General features: G+C 40.4%; 1 protein-coding gene and 1 pseudogene across 3 annotated transcripts in view; one reads left to right on the top strand and one right to left on the bottom strand.

Moving 5' to 3' along the window:
• Window positions 1-15,903, bottom strand: part of MAGI3 (membrane associated guanylate kinase, WW and PDZ domain containing 3) — a 306,230-nt gene that overhangs the window by 256,201 nt on the left and 34,126 nt on the right. The window lies entirely within an intron of this gene.
• LOC101431101 (pyruvate dehydrogenase E1 component subunit beta, mitochondrial-like) lies at window positions 522-2,187 on the top strand (annotated as a pseudogene).

The following is a 15,903-nucleotide window of genomic DNA, read 5'->3' on the forward strand; positions in this document are numbered from 1 at the left end:
GAGGTGAGGTTGGGAAGTAGGCTGGGTCCACACTTAGAAAATTTACATGCTGAGGATTTTAGGAACATTTTTTTTTTTAAGATTTATTTATTTATTTAATTCCCCCCCGCCCCCGGTTGTCTGTTCTTGGTGTCTATTTGCTGCGTTTTGTTTCTTTGTCCACTTCTGTTGTCGTCAGCGGCACGGGAAGTGTGGGCGGTGTCATTCCTGGGCAGGCTGCTCTTTCTTTTCACGCTGGGCGGCTTTCCTCACGGGTGCACTCCTTGCACGTGGGGCTCCCCCACACGGGGGACACCCTTGCGTGGCACGGCACTCCTTGCGTGCATCAGCACTGCGCATGGCCAGCTCCACATGGGTCAAGAAGGTCCGGGGTTTGAACCGCGGACCTCCCATATGGTAGACGGACGCCCTAACCACTGGGCCAAAGTCCGTTTCCCAGGAACATTTTAACATCAAGGATTTTTTTAACGTAAGAGAGATACAACAAAAATGATTCACAAGGGTCAGAGGACACGGGCAAGATGGCAGCGGTATCTGGGCAGGTGCAGAGGCCCCTTCAGCAGGTGTCCAGGCTACTGCAGAGGTGCTTCCCCTGACAGTTCGTGATGCTATGAATCAAGCAATGGATGAGGAACTGGAAAGAGAAGAGAAGGTATTTCTGCTTGGGGAGGAAGCTGCCCAGTATGATGGGGCGTACAAGGTTAGTTGAGGCCATGGAAGAAACATGGAGACCAAAGGATCCTAGACACTGCCTGTATTAGCCAAAGGGATGCTGATGCAGAGTACCAGAAATCTGTTGACTTTTATAAAGGGTACTTATTTGAGGTAAAAGCTTACAGTTACAAGGCTCCAAAGACTCCAGCTCAAGGTTGCTTTCTCATCAAAGTCAGTTGCCACATGTTGAAGCACGATGGCAGGTGGTCTCTGCCTGGTCTCTCAGGGCTTCCTCTATCAGTCTCTGGCATAGGGCTCCCTTCTTTCTGGGCCTTCTCAGCTGCTCAGCTGCTCAGCTGCTCTGTTCTCTTCAGTTGTAAATTACCAGGTGAATGGCTCGTCTCTCCCCCAGGGCTTTAGCTGTTTGAGACTTCTCCTTTCTGCCACGTGGCAGGACTGAAATGACCAAGTTCTCTCCTCTTCCATGTGTCTTCTTGAGCGAGTGTCCATTTATACCAGCCCACCAAGGGGCAGAGACACAACCTGAGCCATGCCTTACTGAAGCTGCTGAATCAATAAGCCCTGACTGATTTATCAAGTAAACTTAAAAACTTTTTAATTTAATACAATCAAAGGGTATCACACCCAGAGAAACAGACCAGTTTCCAAACATAATCTTTCTCTTTTTCTGGGAAGGGGGGGGGGTTCATAAATATTATCAAACTGCCACACTCCCACATCAGAGGTGGCATTACTGGAATTGCTGTAGGTGCAGCTATGGGTGGGTTGTGGCCCATTTGTGAATTTATGACCTTCAATTTCTCCATGCAACCAATGACCAGTTAAATTCGGCTGCCAAGACACGTCAGGGGCACTTCAGAGCGTGCCCACAATCTTCACGGGGCCCCATGGTTCCTCGGCAGGTGTGGCCGCCCAGCACTCACAGTGCTTCGCTGCCTGGATGGGCACTGCCCAGGCTTAAAGGAGGTCAGGCCCGGGAAGTCAGAGCATACAAAAGGACTTATTAAATCAACCCTTCGGGACGACAATTCAGTGGTGGTGCTAGAGAATGAATTGATGTGTGCAGTTCCTTTTGAATTTCCTGATGACGTTCAGTCAAAAGATTTTCAGGTTCCCACTGGAAAAGCCAAAATAGAAAGGCAAGGGTTTCCCATTCAAGGCCTGGTGTCCCTGCTTAGAAGCTACAAGGGTACTATCTAAAGAGGGAGATGACTCTGAGGTGATAAACCTGCGTACCATCAGACCAATAGACAATGAAGCCACAGAAGACAGCGCCATGAAGGCAAATCATCTCATAAAAACTGTGGAAGGAGGCTGGCCACAGTTTGGAGTAGGATTTGAGATTTGTGCCAGGATCCAGTTGAAAGCTCCACATTCAACTTCCGGGATGATGCTGTAGTTTGTGTCACCAGCGCTGACATCCCTGTGCCTTATGCAAAGATTTTAGAAGACATCTCTGTACCTCAGGTCAAAGACATCATAGTTGCCATAAAAAAAACATTAAATATCTAATTTGGCCTTGAATTTCAAGTCATTGTAATTTCTTATTTAGAATACTTGCTGGCTCTTCACCTATTTGTAATAAAAGACCTTATTTGTCATAAATTAGTCTCTGAGGCAACAGTGCAGAATGTTTTTGTAACAGAAAGAAGTTTAAATGTGCTTGTACATGGAAACTACTCTCCTGTCCTAGATGCAACGCCTTTTTTTTTTTCACCTGTTACAGTTGCCATGTTCTTTGAATAAGGACAACATAAATGTTTACTCTTTCTCACTAGAACGACCAGGTATGAATGTCAGAGTTCTGATGAAAAATATATCCTAAAAAGATAACATATGTATAAAATGTGCATATTCTACAATTGCTGTTAAATTGTTCTCATAAGGAAGAAATGAATTCCTGACTAAAGAAAAAGTGGTGCACAAAAAGAATTATTCTGGAGCTGGAGGGGCAAAGCAGAAAACAGAGGCAGAGTCATCCCATGTCCAGGAATATCAAAGTCAAAATAATTTTTTAAATTAAAAGAAAAAAGGTAATGTCATGATTGCTACTGGGTGATAAATGACGAGTAGTAATTTTTTGGTCCTGATTCTTTATACTCTGTGAAACTTCAAGGCATGTATTCTGACAATTAAAACACAAATGAGGGAGGCGGGACAAGATAGTGTCCGAGTAAGTACACCGTCATCATCTCTCCCGTAAAGGACCAGCTGTGTGGTGATGGAATTCTGCCGGAGCGGGCTGTTTCAGGAACCGACAGGGCAGGAGGTATCTGGACATTGATCTGGAGAGACTGCAGCAGAATTAGTGCTTGCTCAAGGTAGAATGGCGGGTGTCTAACACTGAACTCGGAAGCCGTGAGAAGGGAACTCAGTCAACAACAAGAAATAGAATAAGAACAAAGTGACAAAGAGAAGACTTAACATGCACACAAAAACAACAACTAATTATACCCTGACACAAAGAAGCTAATCAACTGAATAAACCCAACAAAATAAATGACCAGACAGCAACAAAAAACTACAGACCATACCAATAATCAGGAAACATGGCCCAATCCAATGAACAAACTAAAAACCAGGAAGAGAAGTGGAACACCAAACAAATAATTAAAGCTCTCAAAACATGTACCATGGACCAATTCAATGAAGTGAAGGAAGAGATTAAGCATATTAAGAAAACACAGGGAGAGCATATAGAAGAAATCGTAATCATGCACAAAAAGATAATGGATATGATGGGGATCAACAGCACAATCCAAGAAACCAAAAATATACTCTCAGCAAATAACAGCAGATTTGAAGAGGCAGAGGAAAGAATTGGTGATGTGGAAGACAGTACATCTGAAATCAAATTGGTAGTACAATTAATTGATAAAAAGATAGAAAAAATCCAGCAGGGACTTAAAGACCTGAATAACAATACAAAACGCACAAACATATGCATTCTAGGCATACCAGAAGGAGAAGAGAAGGGAAAGGGTACAGAAGGGGTGTTGGAGGAAATAATGGCTGAAAATTTCCCAAACCTACTGAGGGAGATGGATGTACATGTCCAGGAAGCACAACGCACTCCAAACAGCATAAATCCCAACAGGCCTACCTCAAAACATATACTTATCAAAAATTATCCAATGCTCAGGACAAAGGGAAAATACTAAAAGCAGCAAGAGAAAAGAGAACCATCACATACAAGGGAGGCTCCATAGGATTAAGTGCTGATTTCTCATCTGAAACCCTGGAGGCAAGAAGGCAGTGGTATGACATAGTCAATGTACTAAAAGAAAAGAATTTCTAACCAAGAATACTCTATCCAGCAAAGCTAGTCTTCAAAAATGATGGAGAGTTCAAAATATTCACAGATAAACAGAAACTAAGAGGGTATGCCAACAAGAAACCTGCCCTTCAGGAACTACTAAAGGGGGTTCTGCAGGAGGAAAGAAAAAAACAGGAGAGACATAATTGGAGGAGAGTATAAAAGCAACTAAAACAACAGGAAAAAAAACAAACAAACAAACAACATATGACAAACACAAATCCAAAGAAAATATGGCTAATATAAGTAATTCCTTGACAGTAGTAACACTGAATGTCAATGGATTAAACTCACCTGTTAAGAGACACGGATAGGAAGATTGGATAAGGAAATATGACCCATCTAAATGCTGTCTACAAGAAACACATCTTAGACCCAGGGATTCAAGGAGATTGAAAGGGAATGGTTGGAAAACAATCTTACAGGCAAACAATAACAAAAAAGAGCAGGTGGAGCTATATTAATATCAGACAAAATAGACTTTAAATGCGAAACTATTGCGAGAGACAAGGATGGGCACTACATATTAGTGAAAGGGATAATCTTTCAAGAAGAAAGAACTATCATAAACATTTATGCCCCTAATAAAGGTGCCTCCAAATACATGAGGCAAACACTGGAGAAACTAAGAGAAGGAACAGATGCCTCCACAATTACAGTGGGAGACTTTAACACACCGTTAACAGCATTGGACCAAACATCTCAAAAAAGAATCAATAAAAGAAACAAAGACTTTGAACAATATATTAGAGGGTGTGAACCTAATAGACACATACAGAACATTACACCCGAATACAGCAGGATATACATTCTTCTCAAGTGCACATGGATCACTCTCCAAGACAGACCACATGCTAGGCCACAAAGAAAGTCTCAATGAATTCAGAAAGATTGAATTCATACAAAATAACTTCTCTGACCTCAGTAGAATAAAGCTGGAAATCTGCAAGGGCCAGAGACCCAGATTTGGCACCAAGATAAGGAAGTTAAACAACACAATCTTAGAAAAACAGTGGGTCAAGGAGGAAATCTCAACAGAAATCAATAACTACCTTGAAACTAATGAAAATGGTAACACTTACAGGATACAGCAAAGGCTATACTGAGAGAGAAATTCATAGCCATAAATTCATTCATCAAAAAAGCAGAAAGAGTTAAAATTGAAGAACTAACTGCACAATTGGAGGAATTAGTAAAAAAAAAAAAACACAACAAACTAACCCCAAAGAAAGAAGAAAGAAATAACAAAGATCAGAGTAGAACTAAATGTAATAGAAAATAAGAAAGCACTAGAAAAAATAAAAACAAAGAGCTTGTTCTTTGAGAAGATAATAAAATTGACAAACCCTTAGCTAGACTAACAGAGAAAAAAAGAGAGAAGATGCAACTACACAAAATAAGAAATGAGAAAGGGGATATCACCCACTGACCCCTCTGAAATAAAGACTATCATAAGAGGCTACTTAGAAAAACTATATTCCAACAATAACAAAAATTTAGAGGAAATGGACAAATTCCTAGAAACACATAAGCAGCCTACATTGACGAAAGAAGAAACTGATGACCTCAACAAACCCATCACAAGTAAAGAGACAGAATCAGTCATTAAAACCTCCCAACTAAGAAAAGCCCTGGGCCAGATGGTTTCACAGGTGAATTCTACCAAACATTCCAGAAAGAACTAACATCAATCTTGCTTAAACTCTTCCAAAAATCAAAATAGAAGGAACATTGCCTAACTCATTTTATGATGCCAACATTACCCTAAGACCAAAGCTAAACAAAGACACCACAAGAAAGGAAAATTACAGACCAATCTCTCTAATGAATCTAGACGCGAAATCCTCAACAAAATACTTCCTAATCATATTCAACAACACATTCAACGAATTATGCACCACAACCAAGAGGGTTTCATTCCTCGTATGCAAGGATGGTTCAACATAAGAAAATTAATTAATGTAATACACCACATAAACAGATTGAAGGGAAAAAACCACATGATCATATCTATAGAAGCAGACAAAAGCATTTGACAAAATATAGCACCCTTTCTTGATAAAAACACTGCAAAAGACAGGAACAGAAGGAAACTCTCTGAACATGATAAAGGGTATGTATGAAAAACCCACAGCTGACATCATTTATAATAATGAAATCCTAAAATCTTTCCCTCTAAGATCAGGAACAAGACAGGATGCCCACTATCACCCCTTCTATTTAACATTGTGTTAGAAGTACTTGCTCGGGCACTGAGGCAAGAAACAGATATAAAACGGACCCAAATAGGAAAGTAAGAAGTCAAAATTTCACTATTTGCAGATGACATGATCCTATACATAGAAAGCCCTGAGAAGTCTACAACAAAGCTTCTAGAACTTAAAAAATGAGTTCGGTAAAGTCGCAGGCTATAAGATAAATGCACAAAATCACTAGCATTTCTGGATACCAATGATGAGCAATCTGAGGAGGAAATCAAGAAAAAAATACCATTTACAATAGTAAATAGAAAAATCAAATACCTAGGAATATATTTAACTAAAGATGTAAAAGACTTATACAAAGAAAACTACACAACACTGTTCAAGGAAATCAAAGAAGACCTAAATAAATGCAAGAATATTCCCTGTTCATGGGCAGGAAGACTAAATATTATTAAGATGTCTATCCTACCAAAACTGATCTACAGACTCAATGCAATTCCAATAAAAATCAACACAGTATTTTTTAATGAACTAGAAACTCTAACTATGAAATTTATTTGGAAAGGAAAGAGACCCCGAATAGCCAAAGACATAGTGAAAAGAAAGATGAAACTGGAAGAATCACACTACCAAACTTCAAAACATACTACAAAGCTACAGTTGTGAAAATGGCATGGTACTGGCACAAGAATAAACACACTGGCCAATGGAACCGAACTGAGAGTCCAGATATAGATCCTCATATATACAGTCATCTGATTTTCGATAAGGCCATCAAGCCCACTCACCTGGGAGAAAATGGCCTCTTCAACAAACGGTGCCTAGAGAACTGGATATCCATATTCAAAAGAAGGAAAGAGGATTACCATCTCACACCTTATACAAAAATCAACTCAAGATGGATCAAAGACCTAAATGTAAGAGCCAGACCATAAGGACCTTGGAAAACAATGTAGGGAAGCATCTACAGGACCTTGTAATAGAAAATGGCTTCATGAACTTCACACCCAAAGTAAGAGAAGCAAAAGAACAAATAGATAAATGGGACTTCCTCAAAATTAAAGCCTTTTGCACCTCAAAGGAGTTTGTCAAGAAAGTGAAAAGAGAGCCTACACAATGGAAGAAAATATTTGGTAATCATATATCTGATAGGAGACTTATATCCTGCATATATAAAGAACTCCTATATCTCAAAAATAAAAAGACAAACAACTCATTTAAAAAATGGGAAAAAGATGTGAACAGACACATCTCCAAAGAAGAAATACAAATGGCTGAAAGGCACATGAAAAAATGCTCAAAATCACTAGCTATTAGAGAAATGCAAATCAAAACTACAATGAGATACCATCTTACTCCCATAAGACTGGCAGGTATAAAAAATACAGAAGACTACAAGTGCTGGAGAGGATGTGGAGGAATGGGAACACTCATCCACTGCTGGTGGGAATGCAGAAGGATCCTGCCATTCTGGAGGACAGTTTGGCGGTTTCTCAAAGAGTTAGCTATAGATTTGCCATATGACCTAGCAATTCCACTGCTGGGTATATACCCAGAAAAACTGAAGATAAGGACACAAACTGATATATACACACCAATGTTCATAGCAGCATTATTTACTATTGCCAAAAGTTGTAATCAACCCAAATGCCCATCAACGGATGAATGGATAAATAAAATGTGGAATATACATACAATGGAATACTACTCAGCTATAAGAAGGAATATAGTACAAGCACATGTGATAACATGGATGAATCTTTTTTTTTTAAAAAGATTTATTTATTTTTACTTATTTAATTACCCCCCTCCCCTGGTTGTCGGTTCTCTGTGTCTATTTGCTGCGTCTTGTTTCTTTGTCCGCTTCTGTTGTCGTCAGCGGCACGGGAAGTGTGGGCGGCGCCATTCCTGGGCAGGCTGCACTTTCTTTCGCGCTGGGCAACTCTCCTTATGGGGTGCACTTCTTGCGCGTGGGGCTCCCCTACGCGGGGGACACCCCTGCGTGGCAGGGCACTCCTTGCGCGCATCAGCACTGCACATGGGCCAGCTCCACACGGGTCAAGGAGGCCCGGGGTTTGAACCGCGGACCTCCCATGTGGTAGACAGACACCCTAACCACTGGGCCAAGTCCGTTTCCCCAACATGGATGAATCTTAAGGACCTTATGTTAAGTGAAGTAAGCCAGTGTCATATTGAAGGACAAATACTACATGACCTTTCTGATACGAAACAAGCAAACCGAGCTGTCTCAGAGAGCCAGAGACTGGAAGATAGGTTTAAAGGAATTTGGGGGATAGAGGAATGTTACAAGCTGATGCCTACATGGGTGAAGTCTATGATAAGCTGGACGTAAGTATTTGTAAACAGAGAGGGTAAGATGGGGGCATAGGAATACCTTTGGATAGGGCTTTGTGGACTTGACAGGGGCTAGGGCTGGAAGGATGGGTCAGATGGCCTAAGGAATTGGGGGAAGGGCTGGGAGAAAGAGTTATGAATATGAGAAAATGTCAAGTATATGCTTGAAGGTATTATGTTGAGAAAACTCTTTAGAAAATATAATAAGGAAGGATTACATGTTTAAGGTGCTTAAGGGGGACGGGGCATCTAGTTCAGAGGTGAGCTTCCAGAGAGTGTGTGAATGTTCATTTTGTCATAGTGTGTTATATCATTGGGTGAAGACCCATAAAATCAGTGTGAAGGTGTACCAATGTCCTGGGGTGACCTGATGTTCCCAAATAGAGGGAATTGTGTCTCTCGAGAACATCGGTGGCTTCCAATTAGTTAGGGCAGTCTAGTAAGTCAAGTCCTCAGCATTGTTGCAATATCTGTAAATCTGGGCCCTCAGGTAGTGAAGATTGATTGTCACTGTGGGCCCTGAGGGGAGGGGGAGAGAGGTATAGAATAGATGGAAGCAGGGCAACTGGGGGGCAACGGAAGTGCTCCACAAGATCGTGCAATGATGGATATAGGACATGTTACCTTACACCAAAAGTGCATAGAAGTCTATAAGCTAAAATGTAAACCATAATGTAAAACATAAGGAAGCTAAAAATTTAGAAATTTGTACAGTCTAAAACATAAACCATAATGTAAACCAAAATGGAACCATGTTTGATAGCTATGTTTCAAAATCTGTACATCAGCTGCAGCAAATGTAACATGAACATGTAAAAAGATCATTGCTGGGGAAAGGGGAAAAGGATTTGTTGTTGTAGATATGAAAGTCCCCTATACTGTGTATGAATTACTGTGATCTAAAAATTTTTGAAGACAAAATTAAAAATTAAAAAAAAAAAAAAAACGATGTAGACACTGAGGAAGAAATGAAAGAAAGTGACTTGCCACTGTACATACAGAGCAACACCTATTACAGTGATGAAAGGCAAATGTTTGAAACAAAGCTTTATAATATTTTTCATTTTATTACTACACCAATTAATTTTACTTTATTTTAGTATTTCTAAATTATTATGTATTCTATCTCTAAACTTTAAATCCATCACTATATTTCAATTTCTTATTAATTGAATATGGCAATATATTAGGCTTCACTGATGAAGAAGTTTTGGACCACAGAGAGGTTCAACTATGGCAGGGGAGGAACACTGGTGTGGGGTGTTATTGATGGGGGTACATGAGTGGGGGGAAGTTCTCCAAGGCATGTATATAGGGAACAAAAAATGTTCTGATATATGTCGGGTATTTTTACAGTAGTTACAGTTACAAACGTCAACTGAGGGAGTGCTGAGTTCCTACCCAGGGGAGTTCTGTCACGTTTCCCAACAGAACAACAATAATCCCCCAAGCGCAATGGCAAAGACCAACAGGGAAGGAAGGTCCAATAATGAGCCCTTGATACTCATGACTATGCTTATGAGCCTGTGTGCCTGAAATGTGAACTAGGCATAGAGCTGCAGGGTGCCTAAGAGTTACCTTCTGAGGGGCTCCATGTTGCTCCAATGTGGCCATTCTCTAAGCTAAACTCAGCATGTAAATGAATTACCTTCCTCCCAGCATGGGGCATGACTCCTGGGGATGAGCCTTCCTAGCGCTGAGGGATTACTACCAATCACTAACTGGTGATGCAACTAGAAAGAGACCTTGAATAAAAGGCTCAACTCAGACCAGAAGAATATCTCAACCTACATGTTGGATCAAGTGTTAAAAACTGCTTCTTGATCTTGAATATTAAGGGGTAAATGGCAAAGACAAATGAGTTTATATGGCTAAGAGTCTTCCAAAAGGAGTTGGGAGGTCATCAGAGGGGTCATGCTTACGCACACCTCAGCAGGACCCCAGAGAGAAACAAAGTAGATACAACCCTAGGTGCTGGTTCTCCTGAAGGCTATGGAGATCCACAGGGTATCTGGTCACGGCAGATGGATTTGGAGTTCTGTGCCATGTTAGAGGGCCCTACTTTGGAATTGTACTCCTGAGTGTGTTGGAGCTGGACTCAGATGTGACCTTCCCACACATGCCTCTTGTCACTTTTACTGAACCTGTGGTTGGTGCTAGGGATGGTGCATACTCAGGGGACTTGAATCTCTGGACTGCCCATGTGTCGGCTAGGCCCTGAGCCTCAGCAGAGTTGCGACTCCTACTCTCTGGTTCATTGGACTTACCCAGGTCAGCTAACAGGGAGGTGAAGATGGTCAACCACCACACCAGGGAATCAAGAGTGCCAACAACTGCAAGCCGATGAATTGCATCCATCATCCATGTGTAATCTAAGCCCCCTCTTGATCTAGAGATGAAGTGGACATCACCATGCCAGAGTCCACAGAATGGAGGAATAAAATATGGATTAGAGTGGACTTACTGATATTCTACTATAAAACTATTATGACTAGTAGTAGGAGAAACTGTAGCACTGAGGAAGAGAAAGTGACCACAGTAGTTCCTGAGGGCAGGGAAAGGGAAGAAAAGATGTGATGTGAGGGCATTTTGGGGACTTCGAGTTGTCCTAAATGATATTGCAGGGTCAGATTATGGACTTTATATATCCTACCTTAACCTACTGAATGTACTGGGGGAGAGTGTGAACTACAGGGTAAACTCTTATCTATGTGGTGCAGCAGTGCTCCAGGATCTGTTCAATGAGTGCAATGAGTGTGCTACAATGATGGGGGAGGTTGTTGGTGTGGGAGGAGTGGGGTGGGGAGGTGGGGGGTATATGGGAACCTCTTATATTTTTAATGTAACATTTTTGTGTGTGATATATATATATCTTCAAAAAAATACAATTTACAAAAATGATGTGGTGGGAGGGAGCAGGGTATATGGGAACCTCATGTTTTTTATGTTTTTTTTCATGTTTTTTAATGTAACATTCTTTGTGATCTATTAATTTTAATTTTAAAAAGTGTAAAAAAAAAAAAAACCAAATGAATGAATGAATGAAGAATTGTGGCAGGGCCAGGATTCAGATTCAAGATGAGTAACAAAAATCCAGGCACTAGACCTCCTTACAAGAATAGGATTCACCCCACCCCACCCCAAAAAATTATTACTCAAGAAAGATAACAATGACTTATATTTCAGTCCTTACAAAAAATCTCAAAATACAAGACCCTCCCTCAATTAATTCTGAACAACAAAATACTGTTAAAGAAAGGAATCCACTAGGAAGACAGACAGAGAAAGGTAACCCTCAAGCAAAAGAAGTAGAACTGCCTGATGAAAAGCAATGATAAAAGAGGGACTCGGAAACAAATATACCGTTCTTACACCTTCCAGTTTGTTATGTATAATAGGCAGAATAAATTTAATAGTGTTATTTGAGGAAAAGTTCTTAAAGCATTGCTTAAAATTCTGTCACTTTGAGTCATATAGGAGGTCAAGAGGAAAATATCCCAAGTAGACTTATTAGCGGTGTATTTTTCACATCAGCTTATTATTATACCCTTGGTACAGAATAGGATCATCAGATCCCTTTCCCAACAGCCCCCTATCATATAATGGGAAACACCAAGTGCTGGGGAGTGTTAATGAGGGTGAGAGTACTGGGACTAGACAGGGGACAGTGTTGAGACACTGGAAAATAACACCAAGAAGTCAAAACAAGGACGGGATAGGAGAAAAGAAAGCAGAGAGGTATCAAATACTAATTGCATTTTACAACTGCACCTATGCCTAAGCCCTAACCCCTAACCCTTTCCAATATCAATGATGCTTTCATCTAAGTCTTATCCCAGACATCCAACTTGATACCAACCAAAATGGTACTGATTCTGACCAAACAAGCCAGCCTCTCTGGGTTAAGTGTAAAAATTTCAGGGCTATTCACACAGATGTTGGGAATGTCAAAGAAAAACTCATGTATGATGATTTTATGCTCTAGAAAACTACATAGGTGAAATATATACGGAGATCCCAGCTACGTGTGGAGGATTCCCTCCTTGGGTAGGTGGAGCCGAGGCAGCTAGCACCGCGGAGCCCCGGCGGGCGGCGGCCAGGGTAGCCGAGTCCGGCCGAGCCCGGCTGAACTCGGCCGAGCCCGGCCGCGCCGCGCCGGGCGGCGAGCGGGAGAGCCGAGCCGCGCGGCGCCGCGCCGGGCGGCGGGCGGGAAAGCCAAGCCCAGCCGAGCCCAGCCGAGCCCAGCCGAGCCGCGGCGGGCGGCGGGCAGGGGACCGGAGCCCAGCTGAGCCCAGCCGAGCCTGGCGGCGGGGTTTCTGTTCTTTGGGTTTTTTTTTTTTTTTTTTAATTTTTGTTGTTGTTGTTCTTGTTGTTCTTTTTTTTTTTTTTTCAATCCTCTCTTTCTTGTCCCCAATATTCTTCTTATACTATTTTACCTTAACAATACAATAGGTCCTACAGGAAATACCTCACATTTGCTGGGTTTCCTCACCCTCCACTGCCTCATTTCTCTGTGAATAGATTTAGCCTATCTACACTATCCCCTTCCCCCTACAACTTGATATCCTCCACCATCTGCTATCTCTCCTATATTCCATCTCCCTTTCTTTGATCCACAAAATGTCTAACTCTTAATTTCTAATACCTTTGTTTAGTTTTCCATCTGGTATTCGTCCCTGAAACTATTACCTTTCTTTTCTCTTTCCCTCTCTCACGAAAACAATAGCCTCTTAGTACGTACCACATTCCTCCCATATTCAGTCGTCTACCTCATTATAGGTACTTTCCTACTACTATAACTCTACACAATTTACATGATCTAACCTCCATCCTCCCAGAACTCATATTGTTGCTTTGTAAACATATATCACCAATACTACTTCACACTTTTTCCTTCCTTACACAATTGACTTTCCCCAGCACTAATACTTTCCTTTAAAGTGAGCTTAACTAGCAATAAGAAATTGGAATAAGAAGAACAAAGTGACAAAGAGAAGATATAACACGCAAAAACAACAGCTAATTAATCTCCAAGACTAGACAAAGAAGCTAAGGAACTGATTAAACCCGTCAAGAAAAAATGTTGACAAGACAGCAACAAAAATCTACAAACCAAACCAGTAATCAGGAAAACATGGCTGAATCCAATCAACAAACTGAAAATCAGGAAGGGGGCAGGACTTCGCACAAGCAATGAAAGATCTCAGAACATTTATCACCGACAAATTTGATGAAGTAATGAAAGAGGTTAACAGCGTGAAGACAACACTTGGAGGGGAAATTGCAGACATGCGCAAAAAAATAACAGATATGATGGAAATGAACACCACAATTCAAGAAATCAAAAATACACTTGCAGCAAATATCAGCAGACTAGAAGAGGCAGAGCAGAGAATTAGTGATGTGGAAGACAGTGCATTGGAAATCAAACAGATAGTAGAAGTGGTCAATAAAAAGGTAGAAAAAATCCAGATAGGACTTAGGGACCTGAATGATAACGCAAAACACTCAAACATACGTATTATAGGCATTCCAGAAGGAGAAGAGAAGGGAAAGGGGTCAGAAGGAGTGTTGCAGGAAATAATGAATGAAAACTTCCCAAATCTACTGAAAGAGACAGATGTACATATCCAAGAAGCACAGCGCACTCCACTGGTCATAAACCCCAACAGGCCCACCCCAAGACATATACTTGTCAAATTATCCAATGCTCAAGACAAAGAAAAAATTCTAAAAGCAGCAAGAAAAAAGAAAACCATCACATACAAGGGAAACTCCATAAGATTAAGTGCTGATTTCTCATCTGAAACGATGGAGGCAAGAAGGCAGTGGTATGATATAGTCAAGGTACTAAAGGGAAAAAATTTCCAACCAAGAATACTCTATCCAGCTAAACTAGCATTCAAAAATGATGGAGAGTTCAAAATATTCACAGATAAACAGAAACTGAAAGAGTATATCAACAAGAAACCTCCCCTTCAAGAAATTCTTAAGGGAATTCTGCAGGAAGAAAGGAAAAAACAGGACAGTCAGAGATGGAGGAGAGTGTAAAAGCAACAAGAAAGACAAAAATAGAAGGGGAAAATAAAATAATACAAACAAAATATAACAAACACAAATCCAACCAAAATATGGCTACCATAAATAACTCTCTAAACGTAATAACACTGAATGTCAATGGATTAAACTCACCTATCAAAAGATTCAGACTGGGACACTGGATAAGGAAATACGACCCATCTATATGCTGCCTACAAGAGACACATCTTAGACCCAGAGACTCATGGAGGTTGAAAGTGAATGGCTGGAAAACAATCATACAAGCAAACAACAACCAAAAAAAGGCAGGAGTAGCTATATTAATATCAGACAAAATAGACTTTAAATGCGAAACCATTGTGAGAGACAAAGAAGGATACTATATTTTAGTGAAAGGGACAATTTGTCAAGAAGATCGAACAATCATAAATATTTATGCTCCTAACAAGGGCGCCTCTAAATATGTGAGGCAAACGCTGGAAAAACTAAGTGAAAGAATAGATGCATCTACAATTATAGTGGGTGATTTTAATACACCACTATCAACTCTGGACAGAACATCTCAAAAGAGAATCACTAAAGAAACAAAACATTTGAACAGTATATTAGAAGAGCTGGATCTAATAGACATATATAGATCATTACACCCAAACACAGCAGGATATACATTTTTCTCAAGCGCACATGGAACATTCTCCAAGATTGACCATATGCTAGGCCACAAAGAAAGGCTTAATGAATTCAGAAAGATCGAAATCATACAAAACAATATCTCTGACCACAGTGGAGTCAAGCTGAAAATTTGCAAGGGACAGAGACCCAGACTTCACACGACAATTTGGAAATTAAACAGCACACTCTTAGAAAAACAGTGGGTCAAAGAGGAAATCTCAAAAGAAATCAATGACTACCTTGAAACAAATGATAATGATAACACAACATACCAAAATTTATGGGATGCAGCAAAAGCGGTACTGAGAGGGAAATTTATAGCCATAAATTCATATATCAAAAAAGAAGAAAGAGCAGAAATTGAAGAATTAACTGCACATTTGAAGGAATTAGAAAAACAACAACAAAGTAACCCAACAGGAAGAAGAAGGAAGGAAATAACAAAGATAAGAGCAGAACTAAATGAAATAGAAAATAAGAAAGCACTTGAAAAAATAAACAAGACCAAGAGCTGGTTTTTTGAGAAGATCAACAAAATTGACAAACCTTTAGCGAGACTAACAAAGAAAAAAAGAGAAAAGATGCAAATACACAAAATAAGAAATGAGAAAGGTGATATCACCACTGACCCCACAGAAATAA

Source organism: Dasypus novemcinctus, chromosome 9 (genome assembly GCF_030445035.2).
Source record: "Dasypus novemcinctus isolate mDasNov1 chromosome 9, mDasNov1.1.hap2, whole genome shotgun sequence".
Lineage (NCBI taxonomy): Eukaryota > Metazoa > Chordata > Mammalia > Cingulata > Dasypodidae > Dasypus > Dasypus novemcinctus.